The sequence below is a fragment of the Dendrobates tinctorius genome, unplaced genomic scaffold (genome assembly GCF_039654945.1).
Source record: "Dendrobates tinctorius isolate UK_male_01 unplaced genomic scaffold, ASM3965494v1 ptg000001l, whole genome shotgun sequence".
NCBI classification, from domain to species: Eukaryota; Metazoa; Chordata; class Amphibia; order Anura; family Dendrobatidae; genus Dendrobates; species Dendrobates tinctorius.
In genome coordinates, this window is record NW_027361669.1 from 8926451 (window position 1) to 8943966 (window position 17516).

General features: G+C 45.0%; 1 long non-coding RNA gene across 1 annotated transcript; it reads right to left on the bottom strand.

Moving 5' to 3' along the window:
• Positions 1–11909: 11909 nt before the first annotated feature.
• Positions 11910–13076, bottom strand: LOC141054158 (uncharacterized). The gene is made up of 3 exons (XR_012222036.1): positions 12592–13076; positions 12450–12509; positions 11910–12354 (listed from the first exon to the last, which is right to left on the bottom strand). It is a non-coding gene; the product is annotated as an uncharacterized lncRNA (long non-coding RNA).
• Between the last annotated feature and the right edge of the window lie 4440 nt (positions 13077–17516).

The following is a 17516-nucleotide window of genomic DNA, read 5'->3' on the forward strand; positions in this document are numbered from 1 at the left end:
TGGACACTTTTGGATTGTGTGAGGCCCACTGAATATCTGAGCGCTATGTCACAGGCTTGATGGCACAGCTGTGACCAAAGTGACTAGAGGATAAGTGAGATTTTGAATTTCTGCAGACACTTGTGGACACTGGACACTTTTGGATTGTGTGAGGCCCACTGAATATCGGAGCGCTATGTCACAGGCTCGATGGCACCGCTGTGACCAAAGTGACTAGAGGATAAGTGAGATTTTGAATTTCTGCAGACACTTGTGGACACTTTTGGATTGTGTGAGGCCCACTGAATATCTGAGCGCTATGTCACAGGCTCGATGGCACAGCTGTGACCAAAGTGACTAGAGGATAAGTGAGATTTTGAATTTCTGCAGACACTTGTGGACACTGGACACTTTTGGATTGTGTGAGGCCCACTGAATATCACAGCGCTATGTCACAGGCAGAAATTGGCTAGTGTATCACAAACTACAAGGTGTATGTAGAATTGGGCAGAGTAGGAATGTCCCTAGAGTGCAGGTCTGTAAGAACGGAACATGTCCTCGACTTATTCTCACAGAGTGACACAGATAGCTTCACTGTGGCTGTGATAACAGCCGTTACACGGTACTGTGTGAGGAGCGTACACCGCTGTATGGTGTGAAAAAATGCACGCTCAGTACCTCAGCAGGACAAAAAAAAAAAATTGGGATTGCTTTTAAAAAAGCAGTTTGCAGCTCAATACCTCAGCAGGACAAAAAAAAAAAATTGGGATTGCTTTTAAAAAAGCAGTTTACAGAGCAGTGGGTAAACAGCAATGCAGCTGTCAGGAAGCCTTAGAAGGCAGCCCAACAACCAACACCACTGATACACCACAATATAGCCTCCCCTTGCACTGCACACACAGTGACTGGTGTGTTGTACAGGCACAATCGCTAGCAGCAGAAGCAGTTTTTTTTCTTCTTCCCTGCCTAACACTCTCCCTACAGAATCATCAGCAACCTCTCCCTATGCTAAGATCGGCAGAAGTAAGATGGCAGTCGGCATGCACGCCCTATTATACCCCCTGTGACGCCCACCAAAGCAAGCCAATCACTTGCATGCCCTTCTGAAAGAAGGTGGTGACCCGTACCTATGTCATCACGTTGCCCACAGTGTCCGTGGATCCTGATTGGCTGAAAAAGAGCGCCAAACTTTTGAAACGCGACTTTGGCGCGTAAGTCGCCGACCTCGTGGCCGACCTCATCCTAGGGTCGGATTTCGTTTCATGAAACCCGACTTTGCCAAAAGTCGGTGACTTTTGAAATTTTTCGACCCGTTTCGCTCAACTCTAAACTGCACCCCTCAAGCTACTCAAAACTACATTCAAGAAGATTATTAACCCTTCAGGTGCTTCACAGGAACTAAAGCAACGTGGAAGGAAAAAATGGACATTTTAATTTTTCCAACAAAAATTTTCTTTTAGCATCAATTTTTCATTTTCACATGAGCAACAGGATAAAATGGATCCTAAAATTTGTTGGGCAATTTCTCCTGAGAACACCGATACCTCATAGGTGGTCATAAACCACTGTTTGGGTGCACGGCAAGACTCAGAAGGGAAGGAGCGCCATTTGACTTTTTGAATGGAAAATATGCTGGAATATTTAGCGGTTGCCATGTCGCATTTGGAGAGTCCCTGTGTGCCTAAACATTAGAGCTACCCTACAAGTGACCCCATTTTGGAAACTAGACCCTCCAAGGAACTTATCTAGATGCATAGTGATCACTTTGAACCCCCAGGTGCTTCACAAATTGATCCGCAAAAAAAATAAGCACTTTTTTTCACAAAAATTTTATTTTAGCCTCAGTTTTTTCATTTTCACATGGGCAACAGGATAAAATGGATCCTCAAATTTGTTGGGCAATTTCTCCTGAGTACACTGATACCTCATATGTGGTCATAAACTACTGTTTGGGCGCACGGCAGGGTCCGAAAGGGAAGGAGCGCCATTTGACTTTTTGAATGGAAAATTAGCTCCAATCGTTATTAGACACCATGTCGCGTTTGGAGAGCCCCTGTGTGCCTAAACAGTGAAAACCCCCCCACAAGTGACCCCATTTTGAAAACTAGACCAGTGAAAATAAAAAATCATTGTTTTCCTCAAAAATGATTTTTTAGCACGCTATTTTTTATTTTCACATGGCTAACAGGAGAAATTGGACCACAAAAGTTGTTGTCCAGATTGTCCGGAGTACGCTGGTACCCCATATGTGGGGGGAACCACTGATTAGGTGCACAGCAGGGCTCTGATGGGAAGGAGCGCCAATAGACTTTTTGAAATGAAAATTAGCTCCAATCGTTAGCGGACACCATGTTGCGATTGGAGAGCCCCTGTGTGCCTAAACTTTTGAGCTCCCCCACAAATAACCCCCCATTTTTGAAACTAGACCCCCTAAGGAACTTATCAAGATGCATAGTGAGCACTTTGAACCCCCAGGTGCTTCACAGAAGTTTATAACGCAGAGCCGTGAAAATAAAAAATATTTTTTCCCTCAAAAAATTATTTTTTAGTCCACAATTTTTTATTTTCACAAGGGTAACAGGAGAAATTGGACCCCAAAGGTTGTTGTACTGTTTGTCCTGAGTACGCTGGTACCCCATATGTGGGGGAACCCACTGTTCGGGCACTAGTCGGGGTTCGGAAGTGAAGTAGTGACATTTTGAAATGCTGACTTGATGGAATGGTCTGCGGGCATCATGTTACATTTGCAGAGCCCCTGATGTGACTAAACTGTGGAAACCCCCCACAAGTGACCCCATTTTGGAAACTAGACCCCCCAAGGAACTTATCTAGATGTGTGGTGAGCAACTTGAACCCCCAAATGCTTCACAGGAGTTCATAACGCAAGGCTGTGAAAATAAAAAATCATTTTTTTCCTCAAAAAATAATTTTTTAGCTCACAATTTTTTATTTTCACAAGGGTAACAGGAGAAATTGGACCCAAAAAGTTGTTGTGCAAATTTTCCTGAGTATGCTAATACCCCATAAGTTGGGCTTAACCACTGTTGGGCACATGTCGAGGCTTGGAATGGAGGGAGCACCGTTTGACTTGTTGAATGCAAAATTGGCTGGAATCAATGGTGGCACCATGTTGCGCTTGGAGACTCCCTGATGTGCCTAAACAGTGGAAACCCACTCAATTCTAACTCCAACCCTAACCCCAACATACCCCTAACCACAACCCTAACCCCAACACATCCCTAACCCTAATCCCAACCCTAACCATAACCCTAACCCCAACACACCCCTAACCCTAATCCCAACCCTAACCATAACCCTAACCACAAGCCTAACCCAAATCTTAACCTAATTCCAACCCTAACCCTAATTGCAAGCCTAACCCTAATTCCATCCCTAACCCTATCCCTAATTCCAACCCTAACCCTAACGGAAAAAGAAAATATATCTTTATTTTATTAGTTGTGCCTATCTATAGGGGTGATAAAGGGGGGTTTATTTACTTTTTATTTTATTTTGATCACTGTGAGAGTTTCATAGTGATCAAAATGAATGAATGGAATCTGCAGCCAGCAGATTCAATCGGGCACACTGCGCATGCGCACGCCATTTTCCAAGATGGCGGCGCCCATGCACCGGTACCGCAGGACACCAGGAGCGATAGTGGCACTCGGGAGATACCGGGGGGAGGGGGGTGATCAGAGGCTGGAGGGGAGTGAAGGGAAGGGGAGGGGGAGCTGATTATGACAGCGGCTGCCGATCGGTGCAGTCAGTCGGTGGCGGCAGTCGATCGGCACCATCAGTCGTGGGGGGGGGTCAGATCTGTGTCTCCAGCCATGTCCGATGCTATTTCAGCATTGGCCATGGCTGGTTTGTAATATTTCATCAATTTTCATTGATGAAATATTACTTTCGCTCTGATCGGCTGTTTCACTTTTAACAGCCAATCAAGCGATCGTAGCCACGTGGGGGCGAAGCCACGCCCCCTGTGGTGAAGTACAAAGCCCCCTGTATCTGCGGGTCGGGTGACCTTTCATTGACCCCTGTCACCCGACCCTCAGGGGGACTTTAAAGTCATGACACAGCATATGCGTCATGGGTCGGATTGGCACCGACTTTCATGACGCATATGCTGTGTCACAGGTCAGGAAGGGGTTATCAATAACTGCCTCAATATCTCCCCTTATGAACTATAAATTTCACACTCAGTTACATAAGCTCTTACTTATGTTTCCCTCTGTCCATCCTGTCCCACCATGCTGCTCAATTTCCATACTGTTCCCCCACACACTGCCCACTCTTTCATTTTACTCAGGAAACACTTATCTTCCATGATCTTTATGTTCTTCTGTGGCATAGCAATGAGCAGCAAGATGAGTTAAGGTCTTCACACCACTCCACATTGCCTCTGCAGTGTCAATGCTTAGAGCTTCAATTGTATTCACGTCTAAAATACACAAATACAGTTGTTCTCAAAAGTTTACATATCATGGCAGAATTTTTGCTTTCTTGGCCTGCTCTACGGATGATACTTTTTTTCTTCGTGCTGGTGAACTTCATCAACGTTTCTTGGCACGTGGGTACAGTCGCAGATCAATTAAGAAGGCGTGTAATAGGGCAAAGCATGCCTCTAGACAGGATCTTTTGTATAGATCTGGGCAGACTACGGCCTCTTCTAAAAAGAAAGTAGTGAGGTTTGTCACCACTTTTAATTCTAGATCATATGCGGTACGTGTCGCCTTACAAAAAGCGTGGCCCATTCTCCGTATTGATCCAGTTATTAATAAATTCATCACAGAAAGACCGTCTTTGGTAGAGTTGAGCGAAACGGGTCAAAAAAATTCAAAAGTCGCCGACCTTCGCCAAAGTCGGGTTTCATGAAACGAAACCCGACCTTAGCGTCTGGTCGGCCACGAGGTCGGCGACTTTAGCGCCAAAGTCGCGTTTCAAAAGATGCTTTAGCGCCCTTTTTCAGCCAATCAGGAAGAACGGACACTGTGGGCAACGTGATGACATAGGCAACGGTCACCACCATATTGGAGAAGGGCATGCAAGTGATTGGCTTGCTTTGTGTGGAGTCACAGGGAGTATAAAAGGGGGGGACGCTGACCGCCATGTTACTCATGCTGATCTCAGAATAGGGAGAGCTGCTGCAGCTGCTGATTCTGTAGGGAGAGCGTTAGGAAGGCAAAACGAAAAAAAAAAACTGCTTCTGCTGCTAGCGCTTTTCACTGTAGTTACTGTGCAGTGAAAGGTGAAGATTTTTGCTTTTGAGCAGCAGCGCTGGTGATGATTAGCCTGCCTTTTAAGGCTAGCTGCATTGCTGTGTGCTCACTGGTGTTCAAACTGCTTTTATAAAAGCAATCCAAATTGTATTGTTTTGTCCTGGTGAAGTAGTGAGCGTTCATTTTTTCACACACCGTACAGCGGTGTACGCTCCTCACACAGTACCGTGTAACGGCTGTTATCACGGCCAAATTGAAGCTATCTACGTGTGTGACTCTGTAAGGAAAAGTCGAGGAGTTTGTCCGTTCTTACAGACTTACACCTTATAGTTTTGTCCATTTTTCAAACAGTTTAGTATATTTGCTGTTTGATTACATTCAAAACTAGAGAAACAGCGTGTGTCAGTCCGTATACAAAAACACGGAGCTTGAAAATTTTACATACACCGTACAGCGGTGTACGTGCACACTCCTCTCTCAGTGTAACGGCTGTTATCACGGCTAAATTGAAGCTATCTACGTGCGTGACTCTGTAAGGAAGAGTTGAGGAATTTGTCCATTCTTACAGACCTACACTCTAGAGAGATTCCAATTCTGCCCAATTCTATATACACCTTGTAGTTTGTCATACACTAGGCAATTTCTGCTGGTCACATTGCGGTGTAATATAAACAGGGCCTGACAGAATCCAACTGTGTCCTGAAGTCTAGAGAGATTCCAATTTTCCACAGTCCTCTATACACCTTTCTTACACCATCCAGAATCTGCCTGTCACATTGCGGTGTAATATAAACAGGGCCTGATATACAGTGGGGAAAAAAGTATTTAGTCAGTCAGCAATAGTGCAAGTTCCACCACTTAAAAAGATGAGAGGCGTCTGTAATTTACATCATAGGTAGACCTCAACTATGGGAGACAAACTGAGAAAAAAAAAAATCCAGAAAATCACATTGTCTGTTTTTTTTTCCATTTTATTTGCATATTATGGTGGAAAATAAGTATTTGGTCAGAAACAAGCAATCAAGATTTCTGGCTCTCACAGACCTGTAACTTCTTCTTTAAGAGTCTCCTCTTTCCTCCACTCATTACCTGTAGTAATGGCACCTGTTTAAACTTGTTATCAGTATAAAAAGACACCTGTGCACACCCTCAAACAGTCTGACTCCAAACTCCACTATGGTGAAGGCCAAAGAGCTGTCAAAGGACAGCAGAAACAAAATTGTAGCCCTGCACCAGGCTGGGAAGACTGAATCTGCAATAGCCAACCAGCTTGGAGTGAAGAAATCAACTGTGGGAGCAATAATTAGAAAATGGAAGACATACAAGACCACTGATAATCTCCCTCGATCTGGTGCTCCACGCAAAATCCCACCCCGTGGGGTCAGAATGATCACAAGAACGGTGAGCAAAAATCCCAGAACCACGTGGGGGGACCTAGTGAATGAACTGCAGAGAGCTGGGACCAATGTAACAAGGCCTACCATAAGTAACACACTACGCCACCATGGACTCAGATCCTGCAGTGCCAGACGTGTCCCACTGCTTAAGCCTGTACATGTCCGGGCCCGTCTGAAGTTTGCTAGAGAGCATTTGGATGATCCAGAAGAGTTTTGGGAGAATGTCCTATGGTCTGATGAAACCAAACTGGAACTGTTTGGTAGAAACACAACTTGTCGTGTTTGGAGGAAAAAGAATACTGAGTTGCATCCATCAAACACCATACCTACTGTAAAGCATGGTGGTGGAAACATCATGCTTTGGGGCTGTTTCTCTGCAAAGGGGCCAGGACGACTGATCCGGGTACATGAAAGAATGAATGGGGCCATGTATCGTGAGATTTTGAGTGCAAACCTCCTTCCATCAGCAAGGGCATTGAAGATGAAACGTGGCTGGGCCTTTCAACATGACAATGATCCAAAGCACACCGCCAGGGCAACGAAGGAGTGGCTTCGTAAGAAGCATTTCAAGGTCCTGGAGTGGCCTAGCCAGTCTCCAGATCTCAACCCTATAGAAAACCTTTGGAGGGAGTTGAAAATCAGTGTTGCCAAGCGAAAAGCCAAAAACATCACTGCTCTAGAGGAGATCTGCATGGAGGAATGAGCCAACATACCAACAACAGTGTGTGGCAACCTTGTGAAGACTTACAGAAAACGTTTGACCTCTGTCATTGCCAACAAAGGATATATCACAAAGTATTGAGATGAAATTTTGTTTCTGACCAAATACTTATTTTCCACCATAATATGCAAATAAAATGAAAAAAAAAAACAGACAATGTGATTTTCTGGATTTTTTTTTCTCAGTTTGTCTCCCATAGTTGAGGTCTACCTATGATGTAAATTACAGACGCCTCTCATCTTTTTAAGTGGTGGAACTTGCACTATTGCTGACTGACTAAATACTTTTTTCCCCACTGTAATTCAACTGTGTCCTGAAGTCTAGAGAGATACAAATTCTCCCCACTCCTATATACACCTTGTACCTTGTTTTACAGTACCATATAGTTGGTAGTCTTTGGGTACATTTTCCCCAAAAATGAGGAAGTGTGGTGGAAGAGTCCGTGAAAATGGGCAGGGGTTGGCAGCTGGTAATGATGGTGTTGGTGTTGGATCTGCTGGTAGTGGCAAAAGCAAAATAGCACCTAATGCAGGAGGTGTTGAGCCTGCGTCATCGTCTAGCTCCACAAGGCCTCGAAGGCTCCCTTTTCTGGGATAATAATATAAGCGGGGGTCTACTTTACCAATACCAATCAAAAATGTATATAGCAAATTGGTATGGATATAAATGTATAATTGTATTAAAACTTAACTTTTAATCTTAAATTAAAAACTGTATCTTGCAAATTAAGGTGCCAAAAAAACATATAGTGATAGTGCCTGTGCAAACGTGCCCATAAAAACAAATTGTAATGAGACGCCTCCTATTGTCCAAATATGAGCGGATTATTATCCTCTTTAGTGTCTAAATATGGCCAGGTATTAATAATACCAAACACTAGCCATAGAACATCTCAGTATATGCAGCGACACACTTTTTTTAGAGGTTTTCTTAGGTAACTAAACCATTATTATAATTCCTGTTCTCATTTCCATCATTGTGAACAATTATCATTAGAAAGCGAATCATAAAGAAATATCTATTTCTCCAAGATCAGATATCCATTACATTGGCATATTTTACAGGTCAAAATGAACAATATATAGCACCTATGGAGTCCAGTATAGTGTAGTGCCTATATTCCACAAAAATACTGCATATTAAATACTCTCATGATGCGTTATTAATATGTCCTTATACTCATCTCATGTGTATTAGTCCTATACACTGATGCCTGTATATGCGCTCTTGTGAGAAAGGCCCCCAGTCTTAACAGAGCTTCATGTCTGCATTCATCTGGACGGCCTTAGTCCAACACCGTTCTCCCAACGCGTTTCATCTAATCAGGACTCATCAGGGGAGTTTATGGAGTTCAATTGAACTTGGGAGAACGGTGTTGGACTTAGGCCGTCCAGATGAATGCAGACATGAAGCTCTGTTAAGACTGGGGGCCTTTCTCACAAGAGCGCATATACAGGCATCAGTGTATAGGACTAATACACATGAGATGAGATGAGTATAAGGACATATTAATAACGCATCATGAGAGTATTTAATATGCAGTATTTTTGTGGAATATAGGCACTACACTATACTGGACTCCATAGGTGCTATATATTGTTCATTTTGACCTGTAAAATATGCCAATGTAATGGATATCTGATCTTGGAGAAATAGATATTTCTTTATGATTCGCTTTCTAATGATAATTGTTCACAATGATGGAAATGAGAACAGGAATTATAATAATGGTTTAGTTACCTAAGAAAACCTCTAAAAAAAGTGTGTCGCTGCATATACTGAGATGTTCTATGGCTAGTGTTTGGTATTATTAATACCTGGCCATATTTAGACACTAAAGAGGATAATAATCCGCTCATATTTGGACAATAGGAGGCGTCTCATTACAATTTGTTTTTATGGGCACGTTTGCACAGGCACTATCACTATATGTTTTTTTGGCACCTTAATTTGCAAGATACAGTTTTTAATTTAAGATTAAAAGTTAAGTTTTAATACAATTATACATTTATATCCATACCAATTTGCTATATACATCCCTTTTCTGGGAGTAGGTAAACCGCTTTTAAAGCCGGAGCTTCAAGAACAAGTTTTGGCTTACATTGCTGACTCAGCATCCAGCTCTATCGCCTCCTCTTCTGAAGTTTTAAAAAATAAAAGCACTGAGTCGTCATTGGAGGCTCATGGTCATGAACCACACCTTTCCTTGTGTCCTTCACCCCTACCAAAATTGAAGGATGCGGCAGGCCACACCACAGATTACTCCATGGAGCTGTTTTCACATACCATGCCTGGGTTATCAAGTCAAATCGTGAAATACCCAGGCCAAGATGAATCTGAAATGGAGTGCACTGATGCACAGCCACTGATAGATGATTCTGCTGGTACATTCACTCAGAGCACTACATTGTCCTCGCAGTGTACTGAGTCAGAATCTGACCCTGATGAAACTCAGGTGCCCCTTCCCGCATACTATACCACCATACACGGTGACACAGAGGAAGGTGCACATGACATTGAAGAGGAGGTGATGGATGACCCAGTTGTTGACCCAGATTGGCATCCATTGGGGGAAGAGAGTGCCGCTGCCAATAGCTCAGAAGAGGAGGAGGAGCATCCGCAGCGGGCATCGACATCACAACAGCTGTTATCTGGCAGGCCCGTAACAGTCCAAAAACAGGTTACAAAAACCAAAAGAGTTGCAGGACAGCTTGGCCAGACGGTCAAAATAGCACAGCGTGCAAGGCCTCAAAATGTCTTCCATAGTAGGAAGAGTGCAGTGTGGCACTTTTTTGAACAAAATCCTAATGATCAGGCAAAGGTTATATGTAAGAAGTGCGAAAAGACCTTTAGCCGAGGGAAAAATCTGAGAAATTTGAAAACCAGTTGCATGCTAAGAGATTTAACCACCATGCACTTGCAAGCGTGGACGGACTACCAAAACTCACGTACCACATGTGCAACTTATCCCAAAGAAGGTAGTCAGCAACACTACATTGTTTCCCCCACTGTAATCACACTGTTATTGCAACGAAAGACTGAATCTAGGCCATCAGAAAGAACACCAACTCCATCACCATCATCAACACTCAGTCCGCCATGTCCACCGCGAGTTCGACCATATGCAGCTCTCAAGTCCAGCTCACCCTACCAGAGACTATGAGTAGGACAAGAAAGTACTCATCCTCTCATCTGCGTACACTGGGTTTGAATGCCCACATTGCCAAACTAATCTCGTTAGAGATGATGCCCTATCGGTTGGTTGAAAGCGCAGCTTTCCTCGAACTCATGGCCTACGCATGCCCACGCTATGACCTACCCAGTCGCCACTTCTTTTCTCGCAAAGCCATCCCAGCCCTCCACCTTCATGTGAAAGACCGCATTGTACATGCACTCAAACAATCAGTATGTGGAAAGGTGCACCTCACAACTGATGCATGGTCCAGTAGGCATGGCCAGGGCCGTTACGTGTCCATCACTGCGCACTGGGTTAATGTGGTGGATGCAGGGTCCACAGGGGACAGCGGTGGTGGGACAGTGCTGCCTAGCCCACGGTATAGGAAACAGTTGGCTGTAGGCGTTCGACCCTCCTCCTCCTCCAGAAGCGAAAGCTCGTCCTCAGGACGCAGTCGCATGAGCACTCCATCCGCAGCTGCCAGTGTTGCACACGAGGTGTCCCCCTATCGATCAGCTAGTGGAAAGCGTCAGCAGGCTGTGTTGAAGATGATGTGTTTGGGCGACAGACACACCGTGGAGGTACTGGCCGACTACTTTCAGCGACAAACTGAGTCATGGCTGGGCAGTCTACATCTTGAGGCAGGCAAGGTAGTTAGTTATAATGGCCGGAATTTTGTGGCAGCCATTGCACTTTCAAAACTCAGACACATACCTTGCTTGGCTCACACCTTGAACCTGGTGGTGCAGTGCTTCCTCAATAATTATCCGGAGTTAACAGGCCTGCTCCAGAAGGTCTGAAGACTGTGCTCGCACATCCGCCGGTCGCCGGTACACTCCAGTTGCATGCAGAAGCTGCAGCGATTGCTCCACCTTCCCAAGCACCGCCTAATTATCGACGTTGCAGCAAGGTGGAACTCCACCCTGCACATGGTTGAGCGGCTGTGCGAACAGAGGCAGACCGTAATGCATTTGTGGGAGGATACACGGGCAGGCACTTTGAGGGCAGACATGGAGTTGGCAGGTGTGCAGTGCTCGAAGCTGAAAGACCTCTGTAAAGTCCTTCAATGTTTTGAGGAATGCACACGGCTGGTAAGCGCAGAAGACGCCATCATAAGCATGAGCATCCCACTTATGCGTCTGATCATGGAAACTTTGACGCACATTAAGGAGCAGGCGTCTGCAGCCGAGGATGATGAGGAAGAGGAGGAGGGAAGCCTTGATGACAGTCAGCCATTGTCTGCCCAGGAACTCTCCTGTAGTGATACAGACAAGGCGTGCACTCTGTGGATATGAGGTAGGTGCAAGCTGAACCTGGAACTTAGTCCAGACAGTCATCCAGTGAAGAGAAAACAGCTGCACTCTGGGAAATTTTGATTTTCAATGCAAAAATTTTTTTTATTATTGAAGACACCACAGGGGAATAGTGCGTTGAGGTAACGTTTCGACCCTATGTCGGGTCTTTTTCAAACCTCACTAGAAGAGACACATACAAAGATAGACATTAGGATATATACAGTGATAATCACAAAAATGTACAAACTCTGTAGAGGTTTAAACAGATATACATATTTACACAATTATATATTTACACTATATACAAAATCATCATATACAGGATCGTTGTGTGCAAAATCATTATAGAACAACATTGTACAAATCAATCAGTTAGCCCATAGGATGTTGGAGTTAGATCCAGTAAATATTGATTGAAGCAGCTGTGGAGCTGGGTTACGGCGAGGCCTGCATAATGGAGCAAATCACATAAATGCAACATAATCAGGCAGTGCAAGCATGGAGACTGACCTTAAAGCACAAGAGAAAAAGAAGCAATCACGGCAGTATGAATGTGCAGGAGGGGCTGAAAAAGGAGGAAACAAACAAGAGGTTTGGATCAGTATAGGACACTGCAGTAGGGAAAAGAAAGAGGGTAGGAGGGACAGAGGAGAGGCATACCTAAAGTGCCATATGTAGAAGTCCGGTCTGGCAGGGACCAGGCAGAGGTCCTAAGATGAGCTGAGGGGACAGACAATGCAAGAGTTAACAGCATGAAAGCATTCTAAAGTAGCTCACAGTGCAGCACTGCCGCAGGACATACCTGGAAGCGTGGGGCAGCAAGCGCCGTCTGTGGGGTAGTGTGCAGGCACTGGTGGTCAGTGAGTTAAAGTAGCCTGGAGACCGGAAGTCAGTGGGAGTGTCTGAGGTGTGCTACTGTGTGGGAAACATAAGTGGTTTGTACTGAAGCGAGGCTTGTAGCGCTGTTGGTGCAGGCGCCTGCGCTGTGTGCTGAAGGTAGAAACTACAAGGAGGAGACGAGACATAAACAAAAGTGTGTCTGGCGTCTGCATAGTAGCACTAGGGGAAGGGAGGGGGGAGAGGAAGAGGAAGGAGTGTCAGGCTGAGCCATGGAGAAAGATGGATGAGGAGATAGGAGTGAAGGAGGGCACAACACAAGGAGGGAGAAGAGATAGGGAGATGGAGCAAAAGTAATAGAGGAGTGGGAGGAGAACATTAAAAGAAGGAATTAATGAATGAGGAAAAAAATGGATGAAATGGATCAAAGGGATTGACAAGGAAATAAAATAGAATAATAAATCTGAAAAAATGATAAATGAAAAACGGGAAATAAAAAAGAAAAATTGCGGGAAATAAAAATGAAAAATTGCTGAAGAAATTGAAAGAATGAAAAGAAACAAAGAAAAAAAATGAAGAAAAATAAAAAATAATAAAGAAATATTAAAAAAAAAAAAAAAAATTATAAGATAAATAATAACAACCAAAAATTGAAATGGTAATAGGACAAATGGGAAAAAAAAAATGGATTAGAAAAATATCAGTACTTACCCTGATGGGTGTAAAATGTAAGGGTCAAGGCGCCTGAAAAATTAGGGAGAGTTAGTGTACAGAGGAAGCGAAGGTCAGCATGCTATACACAGACCTGCGAATATAAAGTACACATTTTACGTATGCAAAAGAATCAGACAACAAGCAGGCAAGCAAGAAACCAGTGCTATTACTTATTTAAGAACCATATCTAGTTCCCTGTTAAGGCCCTTGGGAGATAAGGTCTGTAAGGTATAAATCCAAAAGGATTCCCGTTCTCTTAGGCGTTTAATGTGGTCACCACCCCGTTGTGATTTTTCGACCTGTTCCAATATTTGGAAGCGTAATTGAGAAACCGAGTGGTTAGTGGCTATGAAGTGATGGGGAAGAGGAAGCCATGTCTTTTTGCATCTAATGGTCGATTTGTGGCTTGCTATACGGTCACGGATGTGTTGTGTCGTTTCACCGACATAAAGTAAACCACATGGGCATTTTACCACGTATACAACGTTGTTGGTCTCACAGGTGAAGAAACCTTTTATGGTATACTGCTTGCCAGAATGTGGGTGGGTGATAGTGCTAGATTTAATAACATTCGAGCAGCATGCACATCCCAAACAGGGAAATGTGCCATTTCTCTCAGTGTTGTGGAAAGTTTGTCTGGGGACCCGGGTAAAACTGCCCAAGTCGGCTTTAACGATCATGTCTCGAATATTGTGAGGTCTTCTTTTGCACATTAATGGTGGAGTCTTAAATGCCTCGACCTGCGGATATGACTGTGCGAGCATTGGCCAGTGTTTTTGGATGATGTTATAGACTTTAGGCATGATGGGGTGGTGGGTGTGGACGAAGGGAATACGTTCAGGTTTGGATTGAACAGATAGTTCAGGTACCGGGTAGAGGGCCAAACTTTTTTCTTTATTGAGGAGATTTTGAGGGTAATGGCGAGCCGAAAATTTTTTTGACATTTCATCGAGACGTTCCGGCAGAAGCTGTGGGTTTGATACTATGCGTGTCACACGTTTAAACTGTGAGCGGGGCAAGCTATGTTTGATGGAAGTAGGATGGCAACTGTCATAGTGGAGTAAACTGTTGGAGTCAGTGGGCTTTGAAAAGATGTCAGTGGAGAGGTGACCACTGGCTTCTCTTATGACAAAGGTGTCAAGAAATGAAATTTGTGATGAGCTACAGTTCAATGTGAACTGGAGTTCAGGGCGAATAGAGTTGAGGTATTCAGTGAAGGCGACCAGGGTGTCATGAGGACCTGTCCATAGTCAAAAAATATCATCTATGAAGCGAAGCCAACAGATGTTATGCTGTCTAAATAGGGCGTCTTCGTAGATGAAAGCACGTTCGAAGGCATCCATATATATGTTAGCGTACGCAGGCGCTACATTTGCGCCCATTGCGGTGCCTTGAATCCGTAGGAAGAATTGGTCACCGAAAAGGAAAAAATTCTCGTGCAAAATCAGAGATAGAAAATCAAGACACATTTGTTGAGAATTTCTAGTGAGGTCAGACTGCTCAAGGAGGTCACCAACTGCTTTTATACATGACCAGTCCAAACCATTCATTGTGGAGGTGGATGCTTCTGAAGTGGGGGTGGGGGCTGTGCTGTCCCAGGGTCCGGCCACCCTTACCAATCTCAAACCCTGTGCCTTCTTCTCCAAGAAGTTCTCTTCAGCTGAGAAAAACTATGATGTAGGCAATAGGGAACTTCTTGCGGTCAAGCTGGCGTTTGAGGAATGGAGGCACTTTTTGGAAGGGGCGGCTCACCCTAACACGGTTGTCACGGATCACAAAAATTTGGCATACCTTGAATCTGCTAAGAGGCTTACTCCTAGACAAGCCCGTTGGTCACTTTTTTTTTTCACGACTTCAGTTCTCCATTACTTTTCGACCGGGGTACAAAAATGTCCAAAAATGTTAAAACGGATGCCCTGTCCAGAAGTTTTGATCCAGTGTCTCCCCCTGAGAGCCGCCGTCCTCCATTCTTCCCCCAGGGGTGGTAGTGGTGGGGGTCTCAACTGAGTTGGAACAAGAAATTCTAAGGGCTCAGGCCCTAGCTCCGGCAACCAGGCCAGGGGACAAACTGTTTGTTCCAGATTCATTGCGGCCTAGACTTCTGCTGGAGTTTCATGAGTCTAGGCTGAGTGCTCATCCAGGTATCACGGCCACTAGAGAGGCAGTAGCCAGGGGTTTTTGGTGGCCTTCATTAAGGTCCGATGTCACGGAATTTGTTTCTGCTTGTGGCATGTGTGCCCGTTCCAAAAGCTCGCATAATCGGCCGGCTGGGGAACTCATACCTTTACCGTATCCTGATTGGCCATGGACTCATCTTTCCATGGATTTTATTACCGGCCTTCCTCCTTCCAGGGGCAATACCGTGATCTGGGTGGTGGTGGATAGGTTTTCTAAACAGGCCCATTTCATTCCCTTGGCAGCATTACCCTCAGCAGAAACATTGTCAAGGTTGTTTGTGCAGCATGTGGTCCGATTGCATGGGGTACCCCTGAATGTTGTGTCTGACAGAGGTGTGCAGTCTGTGGCCAAATTTTGGAGGGCGTTCTGTATGAAATTGGGCATCTCACTCTCCTTCTCGTCGGCATATCACCCGGAGAGTAATAGTCAGACAGAACGCACCAATCAATCCCTGGAACAAATTCTCAGGTGTCTGACCTCCGCCAGACAGGAGGATTGGTGTGATGCGTTACCGTTGGCTAAATTCGCTTTTATCAACCGGGTGAGTCAGTCCACCAACATGTCCCCATTCCTGATTAACTGTGGGTTTAATCCACATTTTGGGGAGTTTTCTCTGGTGGATTCCGGTTGTCCAGGGGCAGAGGGGTCTGTTCAACGGTTAAAAAACCTCTGGGCTGAAGTCTGGCGTAATATCTCTCGGGCCCAGGGGAGATACAAATATTTTCTGACAAAAAGAGAGCCTCGGGAGACATGTTTCAGGTGGGAGAAAAGGTTTGGCTCTCCACACGTAACATCAACTTAAAGGTACCATCAGCTAAGTTGGGACCAAAGTTCATTGGTCCGTACGAGATTATGGAGATACGCAACCCAGTGGCATATAGGTTGCGTCTCCCCGCCTCATTAAAAATATCCAATGTGTTCCATAAATCTCTGTTGAAACCCGCAGGATCTGTCAAAGAGAACTCTGAGTCTGTTGTTCCTACAGTGCTGGTGGAGGGTCAATTGGAGTATGAGGTCGGATATATTGTGGACTCTCGGCGGGTGCGCCGCTCTTTGCAGTACCTGGTCCACTGGAAGGGATTTGGACCAGAGGAACGCTCATGGGTCCCTGCTCGCTCGGTACATGCAGATCGCCTGGTTCGGGCTTTCCATGCCAAGTACACGGGGAAGCCTGGGGGTCAAGAGGCCCCCCATTGAGAGGGGGGTACTGTCATGATCCCAGTGCAGGTTTTTGAGCTGCACACCTAGGGTTAATGTCTGGAGCTCTGTGCAGGTTTTGACCTGCACACCTGGGGTTAATGATTGTGGCCTCTTTCTGGTACTGGGAGAGCTTCTTAAACCCCTGGGAAGCTTCAATCCCTGCCAGTTATACTTTTGCCTTTGGCCTAGTGTGCTGACCCCCGTGTGCCTGTTTGTTGCTATAGCTTGTTTATATGGTTCTGACCCGGTTCTGTTTCCCGTTGTGAGTTTGCCTGTTGATTTTGTACTGCATTATTATCTCTGTGTAAGACTCATTGCCTGTGACCTGACTACTCTCTGCTCGCCCCTCTTGAACCTTTGCAGCTATCTCTGTGTGTGACTCATTGGCTACGTCCTGACTATTCTCTCTGTCTATGCCCCCTGGTAACTTTGTCTCGCAGTTACCCTGCTAGGAGTTATCTTGCAGCTCCTAGCTCTGTGGAGTTTAGGCCACGCCCCTAGCAGTCACGGTGGCTCTGAAGTACGTATCTACTCGGCTGCTTCCCGCTCCACAGGTATCTTTGAGCACTGTTCGCTTTACTCAAGACACGCGCACTGGCTCAGTGAGCAAGTTCAGTGCGGTGTTCCTGAAAATTATGAAGTAAATTAAGGTTGAAATGCTTCAGTACTAAGAATTGATATTTTTGGCATTCAAAAGGGCACTGTAGGTGTGTTTCCTGTCCTCCACTCCCTGCCGACTATGCTTCCCCATTGACTTGCATTGGGTTTCGTGTTTCAGTCAGCCTTCGACTTTTCACG